Here is an 11,811-nt window from a genome sequence, read left to right as displayed (position 1 = left end):
ATCTTGTAATGATATCTTTTTGATAGTTATAACACTGCATGAAATAGTTGTCATAAAACTATAATTACACACGCAACTAGATCCACTTATACCATAAATTCACCACGTCGTTCATAAAGTTACGAAACACTTTATAAATGTAGGAATATTCCTGTGAAAAATACTGTGAAAAATGTCATTTTTACGTTAAACTTTAGGAATAAATGACGTAACATGCGTCATAAAATGACGTAAGAATCACGTCATTATGACGACTGTCTGCTATCTGGGTAGTCAATTAAACGTCTATATAATGTCATTTTACAAAGTCTTTTTGACGTATTAAAACATGACGTTAAATATACGTCACATAATCGACGAATGACGTTACTGACCAATTATGACCAAATATTGACGTCAAAATGACGAGTGCTTGCTACCTGGAAAGTTATAAACTTTGAGGGATGGTAGGACTTAGTGAAAGCATTGCTTTTATTTAGCAACCTCTGTCCTCCGATGCGTCTTTAAAAAGCTACACGTTCTGGAATCCTGGTGCCTATCGGTAGGCAACCCAACTTGAGAGGCACAGATCTGGGCCAACAACACTACAAAAGATGTTCAGTGTCTACTTCATTGCACTCATTCTGGCATCACTAATTGCGACGTCGCCCCATCAGTCCCGATTAGTCCTCGGGTTGCCTATAACCGACAGGCGTCAGGATTCCAGGACGCGTAGCTCCTTAGGATGCGTCGGAGGACAGGTTGCTTAATAAAAAAACAATTAATGCTTTCACTGATTATGAGTTCTGCCACCCTTCAAAGTTTGTAATAAGGGTCTTGAAACATTTTGTATATATATCTTTACATATTTTTATTATTAGTGCTTGTAAATTTATTCTATTTTTTTTATATAGATAAATATTAACTTATGTAAATTTTTTATGTAGATAATTATTAACTTTGAAATATCATTAATATATAAGTAAAAGTTCATAGCGGAATTAAAAGAAGTTTTTACAAAATAATACTTTAAATATTCAATAATTATGATTTAGTATAATGAAGCCATGGCTGCAGAATAATTGGATATTCTCGCTGACGCCAAAAGGCAGAGAGCAAACAAAGATTCTAAAGATAATACACGGATTTACTGAACAATTACGTAAAAGTGCTACTTAATATTGTATCTTATCTATTTTGAATGATGACAACATATATATTATAGATTCCAATAAGATTTAATTTTTTGGTAAAAACATTATGACAAATTGATAAACGCTGATAACATATATGTTAATTATATTCATGCAAATAAATAAAGAAAGAATTAATATTGTATTTATGTAGATTATTGCCGAAAGAAAACTTTATCATGAACGCATCAATGATCGATACTTGAAAACCTTTGATGACACATCGATAGAGGCAGATGAAGCAGAAACGATTGGAAGTATGTAATGTAAACAGAAGCTGTATTTTAAAAATTTGGTCGGTGTATAATTATTTTTTATAATTTATTAATATATTTTTATATTCTAAATATACTCATCAATGTTACATATATGATGCAATCATAAAAAAAGAATTAGGCTATTAAATTGATACTAACACACATCTATATATTTTGATTTAGTACGAAGAAAACGACTTGCAATGTTAGATTTTTTAATAGTTGCATCTCGAGAGGGTCTTATGACTGATTTAGATATCAGGGAAGAAGTCGATACTTTTACGTTTTCGGTATATATTTTGTATTTCTTTTTTACTTTTTATACATTATATATATATATATATACATTCATTTCAATGGCGCAACAGACCGAGTCAGCCCTAGGCCTCCCCCAAAGTCATGTGCTTGTGGTGCGCACATAGGTTGTACACAAGCACGTGGGACCTACAATTTAATGCCGAATTCGAACGGCAAGAGGTAGAGGGGGTTTCGAGGCAAGGGATACTCCTGACGGGTGCCATTCAGTATCCAGCCGAAAGGATGGAGTAGATTGGGTCAAACTGAAAAGGAAAGTTATGTACCATTTTGCAAAATTTGCAATACTATTACTGAGAAATTAATTGAAAAAGATCGGCCAATCTACTCCTGCAGTAGAAGCGCGCGGCGAGAAGAGACGTCCCATTTCTAAATATTTGCGAATTTTGCAAAATGTTACATGACTTTTATCTTCAGTTTGACCCAATCTACTGCATCCTTTCGGCTGGATACTTTTATTTCGAACATCCTGTATATATAGATTTGATTTATCGATATATATACACAATTATGTGATTATAGGGTCACGATACTATAACGATGGGCATATGCTATTTACTGGCACTATTAGCTGAACATAAGGATATTCAGGTATTTATCACACAATAAGTACCTACGCTCTTAGAAGAAAAAATTAATTAATTTCGATAACTATTCAAATGATAAAAATATCAAAATGTTTTAAAAATATTATTGTTTCATGTTTTATGTTTGTTATGGTCGAAGGGCGGAGCGCGGTCACTCCTCAATTTGACTGGTCGATGCTGAGGATTGACCAAGCGTCTTGGTCAATTCTCAAAACATTTTTGAGTTTCGGCTTTTGACTAAGGCGTTTTTTGTCTATTTTAAGAGTGACTAGCATGGCTGGTCAAAGGAAGAAACTAAGAAAAACACTTTGGACCTTGCCTAGTCAATCCTAGGTGTGCCTTTATTCGATGTTTAATTAATAAAAAAAACCTACATGTGGCACCTCGTTTCGCGTGGAAAATATGTATGCGTGGAGGCAGTAATTGGACATATGCTGTAATTTAATCTTCAAATTAAAAATTACTCCCCCCACCCCAAACGCACGCACGCGGTCCGATTCACGCTCACAGCGTTGTAAAGAGCGATGCTTTCAGTGCTGTGAACGTGAATCAGACCGCAGCGGGCAGCCTTAGTATGTACTTTGATGTACTTTAAGTTGTAAAGCTAGGTCCACGCTACCTACCGGCGGAGGTGGATGTGGGAGGAGAGCCGAAGGCCTCCCCTTGCACCCCCCTTCCCGTGTGTGTGTGTGGTAATTTTTAATTTGAAGATTAAATTACAGCATATGTCCAATGTCTACACTTTATGAAGTGCTACATTACCGCATGTGGCTGCAACATATAGATCCTACACGTCAAATAAATGTAGCCGTCAACTTTAAATGTTATTATCTCGCTTCGCGGGGCAGAGCGACACTTTTTTCTGCCAGATGTGATCGCTTTGTGCAAAAACGCGTCGATTAAGCCTAAGTTCAACCGGGATTTGACTACCTCATTGCAATCACATCTAGGATTGACTAGTCAAAAGTCAAACTTGCTTATTTTAGTTTCTATAATCTTTGACCAGTCAAACTGAGGAGTGACCGCGCTCCGTTCTTTGACCATAACATTTATATACGCAAACAAATTAAGATATAGCTTTAAAATAATTATTGGAAGTTCTCAGATTTTGTTTATGCATATATAAAAACATCAAAGTAATATAAAATACACATTTTTTATTATATTAATATTGATGATACAGGATCGTGTTAGGAACAAAGTCGATACTGCTTTGCAAAAAAATAAGGAGAAATTTACTATGAAATTATTGCAAGATCTACCTTATTTAGACAGATGTATAAAGGAAGCATTGCGCTTGTATCCCAGCATGTCTGTTAATATCACGAATTCTTGCGAAAGACGTAAAATTACGTACGCATCTAATTCATCTTTTGTTTGTATTTTTATCACGCAACATGTCATCAAATACAAAGGCTAGATATGTATAAAATGCAATATTTTTATTTCAAAGATTCCGAGAGATTGTTATATAATTAACTATTTAATTTCTATATTTTATATAATTTATTTATATAAGTTTGAAAATTAATTTTATATATATATATATATATATATATATATATATATATATATATATATAGGGTATTCTCTGTCAGACACTCCCTCTGTCCAAAAATTGGGGTCACCTAAAAAATTCTTTCGGGGCTCATTTTATAGCTACACATATGTAGTTTTAGTTGAGCAGTGGTCTTTTAAAAAATTAACATGGCGGACCTTAATATGGTGGCCGAAGTCTGCGGGTAACGAGGTACGACAGATGAAATCGTTACTTGAAAGTTATAGACTGTCATAGAAAAATGTGTTAATGTGTTTATTTAGTAGTTAGCATTAAATCCATAGAAAAAATAAATTTTTAGTTTGTCCAAAACCAATATGGCGGCCAAATTATCCGTGAAATGCTAAAAAATAACTATTTCGTTCTTTAAAACGTACAAACTGCGTTCAATTTTCATGAAAATTTATATCATGATACATTTTAAGTTGTTGATCATAAATTAACAATTGGGACGTCGTATTTGAATATAACGAAATTCAATATGGTGGCTGTATATTCGAAAAATGCTAAAAAATAATGACGTCGATATTCAAATCATACAGACTCGTTCTAATTATTATTAATTTGAGTGTTACGGTATTTTTTAATTGCTTTTTTAATTTACTTTTTCAAATTTTTATGAATTTTTATTATTTTTTTATTTTTGACTATGATTTCGTTATTGCGGTGACAAAATTTGAACGTGATTGATCAAATATGATTTTTCCAGTGAATACAGAATAATTTTTACATAAGTAAGTGAAGGCAAGACAGGTAGTCTTTCGAGCCAGTGAAGGCAAGAGAGACAGATTGTCCGGCCAGTGAAGGCAAGAAGGACAGATTGTCCGGCCAGTGAAGGCAAGAGAGACAGACTGTCCAGCCAGTGAAGGCAGGAGAGACAGACTGTCCGGCCAGTGAAGGCAGGAGAGACAGACTGTCCAGCCAGTGAAGGCAAGAGAGACAGACTGTCCGGCCAGTGAAGGCAAGAGAGACAGATTGTCCGGCCAGTGAAGGCAAGAGAGACAGACTATCCAGCCAGTGAAAGCAAGAGAGACAGACTGTCCAGCCAGTGAAGGCAAAAGAGAGACTGTCCAGCCAGTGAAGACAAGAGAGACAGACTGTCCACCCAGCGAAGAAAAAAAAGTATTCTGTATTCACTGGCCGGACAGTCTGTCTCTCCTGCCTTCACTGGCTGGACAGTCTGTCTTTTTTGCCTTCACTGGCCGGACAGTCTGTCTCTCCTGCCGTCACTGGCTGGACAGTCTGTCTCTCTTGCCTTCTCTGGCCGGACAATCTGTCTCTCTTGCCTTCACTGGCCGGACAATCTGTCTCTCTTGCCTTCACTGGCTCGAAAGACTACCTGTCTTGCCTTCATTTACTTATTCAAAAATTATTCTGTATTCACTGGAAAAATCATATTTGATCAACCACGTTCAAATTTTGTCACCGCAATAACGAAATCATAGTCAAAAATAAAAAAATAATAAAAATTTATAAAAATTTGAAAAAGTAAATTAAAAAAGCAATTAAAAAATACCGTAACACTCAAATTAATAATAATTAGAACGAGTCTGTATGATTTGAATATCGACGTCATTATTTTTTAGCATTTTTCGAATATACAGCCGCCATATTGAATTTCGTTATATTCAAATACGACGTCCCAATTGTTAATTTATGATCAACATCTCCCAGCAAACAAAAAAAGATTGAAAATAATTAAAACGGGGTTGCCAGGAATTCAATTAAGGACTTTCCGAATTCCATTCTGTCCAAAAAAGGGATTGAAATAGTTTCAATATCATTCCTTATTTTGGAAAGAATTTGTCTTTTTTGAATCCCATCCAATTCCGACACAAAAATATTATATTACTGAATGCCAGGTTAGGGATTGGAAAGTTTCGTGATGAATTCCATTGAATACCATTGATTCCGTTAACGAAATGAATACCATTGAATGCCAAACTAAGAATTAAAAATTTTCGTATTGAATTCCATTGAATTCCGTCTATTCTGACAATAAAATGAATACCATTGAATGCCAGGATAGGGATTGAAAAGTGTCCGTGTTGAACTCTGTGGCGGTACGCGCCACCAATAGTACACGCCTGCGCGGTATCTGCATTACCGGCAGTTCGCGTCGACGCCGCTAGGCGTCGCATCGCCGGGGCATCTTCTCGAGTTTAAAGTTTCGTCTCGACCGCTATGTAAAGGCAGGGTTGTAAACCGAATCGAACCGTTGATGTTTGTACGCTCCGAGAGAGCGTTCTCTCGGAACGTACAAACTTCAATCGGTCACATCTCAAGTTCCAAATAATTTACTCCATAAATTCATTCGGTTTTCGCAGCGGTTTTTAACTCAAACCGGTTCAAAACCGCTCCAAAGAGCATATTTTTGCTCCGGTTTTCAACCTTGTGTAAAGGGACCCCCTACGGGGTCTGACAGATCTTACAAATCTCATTTTCGGGCTAATTGCCCGTCGGCAGTAGTGCGTGTAATGCCCTTAGGCATACACAAAAGCTCACCGACGAACAACGGAGGCGCGAAACGTTTCCTAAACCCTCGCCTAAACCATCTAATGCCATGCAATCCATAACCTTTACGGATTTCATAGGATTAGATAAAACTGAAAATTTCTTTTTTGGATTCTATGGGATTGGACCATCTCATTTCGAATCCCATCTAATTTTATCTAATTCCGCCAAAAAAGGGATTCAAAGGTATTAAAAAATTTTAATATCTTTTAATTCTTTTGCGTTTGCTGGGCTTAAAATGTATCATGATATAAATTTTCATGAAAATTGAACGCAGTTTGTACGTTTTAAAGAACGAAATAGTTATTTTTTAGCATTTCACGGATAATTTGGCCGCCATATTGGTTTTGGACAAACTAAAAATTTATTTTTTTCATGGATTCAATGCTAACTACTAAATAAACACATTGGCCGCAGGGGGAAGTGATCCGCGCAGTTCCTTGGGCTTAACGCACCTACGGCAATACCGAGTTCCCAACATCGCGGACATACACGAACAAATATACATACATTCATACACTTACACAGTTTCGAATTTAAAGTTATACGAGTTTACGAGTTTTATTACGCAGTTAACTTCTGTTTGGGACGCTTTTATTGAGGCATCCATGTTTATCTAGTCGAAGTCTCTTTTGTTTTGATGTGATGCAATTTAGATTCGGTTTTGCTACTATGACCACATGGGTTACCCCCACGGTCTTTCCTTTATTTGAATAAAAAAAAAAATAAATAAATAAACACATTAACACATTTTTCTATGACAGTCTATAACTTCCAAGAACGATTTCATCTGTCGTACCTCGTTACCCGCAGACTTCGGCCACCATATTAAGGTCCGCCACGTTGATTTTTCAAAAGGCCACAGATCAACTAAAACTACATATGTGTATAAGCTATAAAATGAGCCCCGAAAGAATTTTTTAGGTGACCCCAATTTTTGGACAGGGGGGGTGTCTGATTTCACGAAGAATGCCCCATATATATATGTATATATATATATATATATATATATATATATATATATATAATTAAACTATAACATAACATACAATGTTTTTAGAATATGTATTTAGCAAATTTAAGTAATTTTACATAATGTTTCCTATATGCACGTATTCTATGTTGTATTACATAGATATTATATTTAGAAAATTTTAATGAAACTCTTGATTATTATGTATAATGTGCATCTCTTTTATAATATGTATTTTAGAGTCATATTTAGTACCTGCTGGAACATTCGTGTTTCTTAATATTTACGGAGTCCACAGAGATCCCAATTTTTGGCTAAATCCAGAGGTATTTGATCCAAACAGATTTTTGCCTGAGAAAATCTTAAATCGTCATCCTTACTCGTATTTACCATTCAGTGCTGGACCACGTAATTGCATCGGTAAGCTGTATTTTCTCATACCCTTTTATGGACAGATTGCAATACGTATCAAATTACAGGCCAACAATTTGCTATGCTGGAAATGAAGGCAATGATAGCTCCTCTGATACATAATTTCTGTTTGGAGCCCGTTGATTATTTAAAGAATCTACGGATAGAAGTGAATATAACACTTTGCCCTGCTCATCCACTTCGTGTAAGATTTGTCCCGGTCTGCAAAATTGATGCAAGCATTTAAAGCAAATACAGATTCAATGATCATCGTAAAAGACAATTAAACATCATCAAAATCAGAAAAATACTATATGCTTATTATATATGTATATAAGTAGCGCTCAAAAGTCATTTGACATAATCAATTTTCATGCGTTAGTTTGTAAACAAGATTATTAACATTGTAAACAGTGCTCATTAGTTATTCGTTATTCTTCGTATATAATACGGACGTATCTTTCGTTATAACCCGGAAATATCTTCAGATTTTTATTAAAAAGACTTTTTATTTAAAAGCAATATTTATTCGATAGTTCAAAAGTCTTTTGATACGATTGGTTATTGCAGATAATCAATTATTGAACAAGTATTGTTTGTGCTCTGACCCAAAGGCCTCTCGTCTATGTGAAGTTGTGTGAAAGACTGAGTGAAATGATAGAAATGTTTTTGGATCTCATGTTTTTGTCCTGACCCATACAGCACAGATTGTTGCAGAAAGCTTCCAGAAAGGTTTCAAACCTTGCAGAAAGCTTCCAGAAAGGTTTGAAACCTTTCTGGAAGCTTTCTGCAACAATCTGTGCTGTATGGGGACTGTATTGGAAAGTTCGCTAAGTATATCGAAATGCGATTAATTCATCCAATAGTTCCGTGTCGTTGTTAAGATTTGATTCCATCCTTGATGTGTATTATTTGTAATTTTATTTGGCGAGGCTTATTCATCTTGGAACTCGGAACTTTTACGATGGATGACGATGGATTAAAAGGGAGGAAGGGTAGGAGGGAGGGAGAGAGGGAGGAAGAGAGAGAGGGAGAGAGTCTTACAATCAGTTTACTATTGTTCACGATGGTTACCAGAGTAAGATCTAAATACAGATAATCCTCGAACAACACGGTACTTGAATTGCATGAAATCTCGAAGCACGGTAAAAAAAATTTTTTTGTTTTTGTTATCTCTGATTAATGTATTTTTGATAAAATTAAAAATATGTGCTAAAGTTACGTTGTTTTTTACAAGTCATTTTAAATAATTCCTTAAAACCAAATGCTCAATTTTATATATGGAAGTCTTGAACTGCACATTGCAGTTTTCAATAACGCGGAATTAATCGTGTTAGTTGAGAATTACCTATAAACGCGGCGCACGCACGCACACATGCACACGCGCGCGCGTACACGCACACGCACGCGCACACGCATACGCAATCCGCACACGCTCACACACCCGCCCACGCACACGCACCCGCACATGCACACGCACATACAGGAGCGCGCGCGCACTTTATCTATATTGCAAACAATTATGTATCACATAAAATCATCTAAAAAGAAAAGACAGTTTCTTTTAGAGCATTGAACAATTCAACTCATTCATTCAACAACTATATATAAAAGAAAAATTAAACATTACGACATATATTTTAAGGAAAACTTTTTTTGAAAACTGTTTACAGTTTAAATTCATATATTATTCTCAGAACTAAATAAAGTAATCTTTATACGTATTTCTTACAAACCTGCTATCATAACAGATTCGAATTCATATTTGAATTACACAAGTTCACTGATAGAAACAAATAATCTAACAATTAATAAAAGTGATTTGTTACCAAGCGTCACATTAAATACTTTTCAACGTTCGTTGAAACATTTGATTTTTCTGAAATCTGCTTACCCCTCAATGACTGTGCCATCTTTTTGTACGTCGTTAGTTTGTTCAGGACTAATCTGTCTCTGCAGCTGTTGCAGCTCTCTTTCAATTTTGTCTCCAAACGACAGGAGAACTCTCTTTAGGCATTTATAGCAGAACCCTGCGCAAAAAGAAAGTCTCAAAATTGTTCAGTAAAAATATAAGATACACTGCTTATTTCTTCCAAGTGACATCCAAGTGACGCATACAATTCTGGCGTTAACTATTGATAAGCCTTTTGTAGGTTCCTCTGCGTTGCAACAACCAATATCCTGGTGAAAGTTTCCATTTTCAAGCTGGACCTTAACGGAACTGACGCAGGCAGCACGGTATTCATCTCGAGCTCTTATATCGAAAAAATCTGCAACAAATTCGCGAGTTTATTTTTATAGACCTGACTGTTCACACTTATGAGAATTTCTTCAGCTAATAACAGATATACCTAATTTCTGGTAGACAACAGTATATCTCCATTTGCCCTCTCCAAAAATCCTATTGGCTGCTAAGATTACATCAGGAAGATCCGCTACTAAATCCATCAGATCTGCAGTAGCAAACGTGTCAACTGAAATTATTAAAAAATTACCTTTTTGAAAAAAATGTAAAAAAAGTCGTCGTTTGCACGCGCAAGTATAAAAACTGTTATGTATTAAGAAACCATTATACAAAATTGTTTTAATACATCCTATCAAAAATATAAAATAATTATGCATTTTAACATAAATTATGTTAATTTCCGTAAGAAAAATGTTTAAGTAAATAATAAATAAAGGTTGTTACATTTCATAATTTTAAAAATGTTACAATTGTTATTATACTGTTATTATTTACAAAAAAAATCAGAAAATTGTATTAAATAAAAAGAAGAAATATATGATAAACATTTTAAATCAGTACAATATTTTTATGCCTTTATGTATTCCGCATAGAAGTAGAAGAAGTTTGGGTAAGGTGAAGTATTCTTATAAATAAAACCACCGCGATATCTAGAATATGAAGTGTTTTACAATGGTTCACCTTATCCAACAAAAATCTACCTTCGAAAATTTTGCTATGGCGTTAAATTTACTATAAAAAACGAAATTGACTAGAAACACGTTGTAATAAACATTTGGCATTACAGCCCAGCGTAAACAAAGTTCAGCTATATTTAATAGTTTTCAAGTTATATTGAAAAAGGCTTAGGGTGATTCAGAATATCCGAACTTCCTCTATTGTATAACAGCCTGAGCATTCCCATTGGAGAGCTTCCGCAAGATCTAAAGGACAGAAGATATGCTTACGGACATGATATAAAAAGACAGGTATATCATCGCGCATATTGACGGCGGCATTCAATGAAAGGGTCCAAATGCAATCGCGAAATTTTAATGCAAAAACAATCACATATGATTAACAAGATTTGTGAAAGAATAATGTAAAAATATCTGGAATAATAAAATTATAGTACAAGAATGCCTTCGTATAATTATAATAAAAATAATTACCTATGTAGATTAAAAAATGATACAATATAATAAATTATATGATATAATTTTCTTTTTCAATAGTGTGTGTGTGTGTGTGTGTGTGTGTGTGTGTGTGTGTGTGTGTGTGTGTGTGTGTTGCACTTTTCCTTATAACATTTATTCTACACATAATTGAGATTCAATAATCTAAGGGAGGATTCAATAATCCTGAATAATCCCTCAACTCATTGGCTCGCATATATTATAGATACAAAGCCTGTATCTCGTTGCGTATATACTTAACGCCAGACACTACCGTGTCTCCAAAATTTAATTTTTTTTGAAGTTTACTTATACCCAATAACTGTGCCATATCTCTTTGTATGTGGTTAACTTGTTTAGGAATAATCTGTTTTTGCAGTTCCCGCAGCTCTCCTTCAATTTGGTCTCCAAACGACAGAAGAACTCTTTTTAAGGCATTTATAGCAGAACCCTGCGTAGACAAAAAATCTTAATCGTTTAGCCAAAATATAAAATACACTGCTTATTTTTTCCAAGTGACTCTGACGCATACAATTCTGACTTTATGTATCGATAAGCTTTCTGTAATTTCCTCTGTGTTGTAATAACCAACATCCTCATGAAAGTTTCCATTCTCAAGCTGGAC

The 11,811-nt window shown here is 34.8% G+C and overlaps 2 pseudogenes; one reads left to right on the top strand and one right to left on the bottom strand.

Moving 5' to 3' along the window:
• Positions 1-969: 969 nt before the first annotated feature.
• LOC112465040 lies at positions 970-9,177 on the top strand (annotated as a pseudogene).
• A 281-nt stretch (positions 9,178-9,458) lies between these two features.
• Positions 9,459-11,805, bottom strand: LOC112465041 (annotated as a pseudogene).
• Positions 11,806-11,811: the final 6 nt, after the last annotated feature.

This window comes from Temnothorax curvispinosus, unplaced genomic scaffold, assembly GCF_003070985.1.
Source record: "Temnothorax curvispinosus isolate PA1 unplaced genomic scaffold, ASM307098v1 QBEX01014873.1, whole genome shotgun sequence".
NCBI lineage: Eukaryota > Metazoa > Arthropoda > Insecta > Hymenoptera > Formicidae > Temnothorax > Temnothorax curvispinosus.
This window is presented reverse-complemented; position numbering and strand designations above follow the sequence as displayed.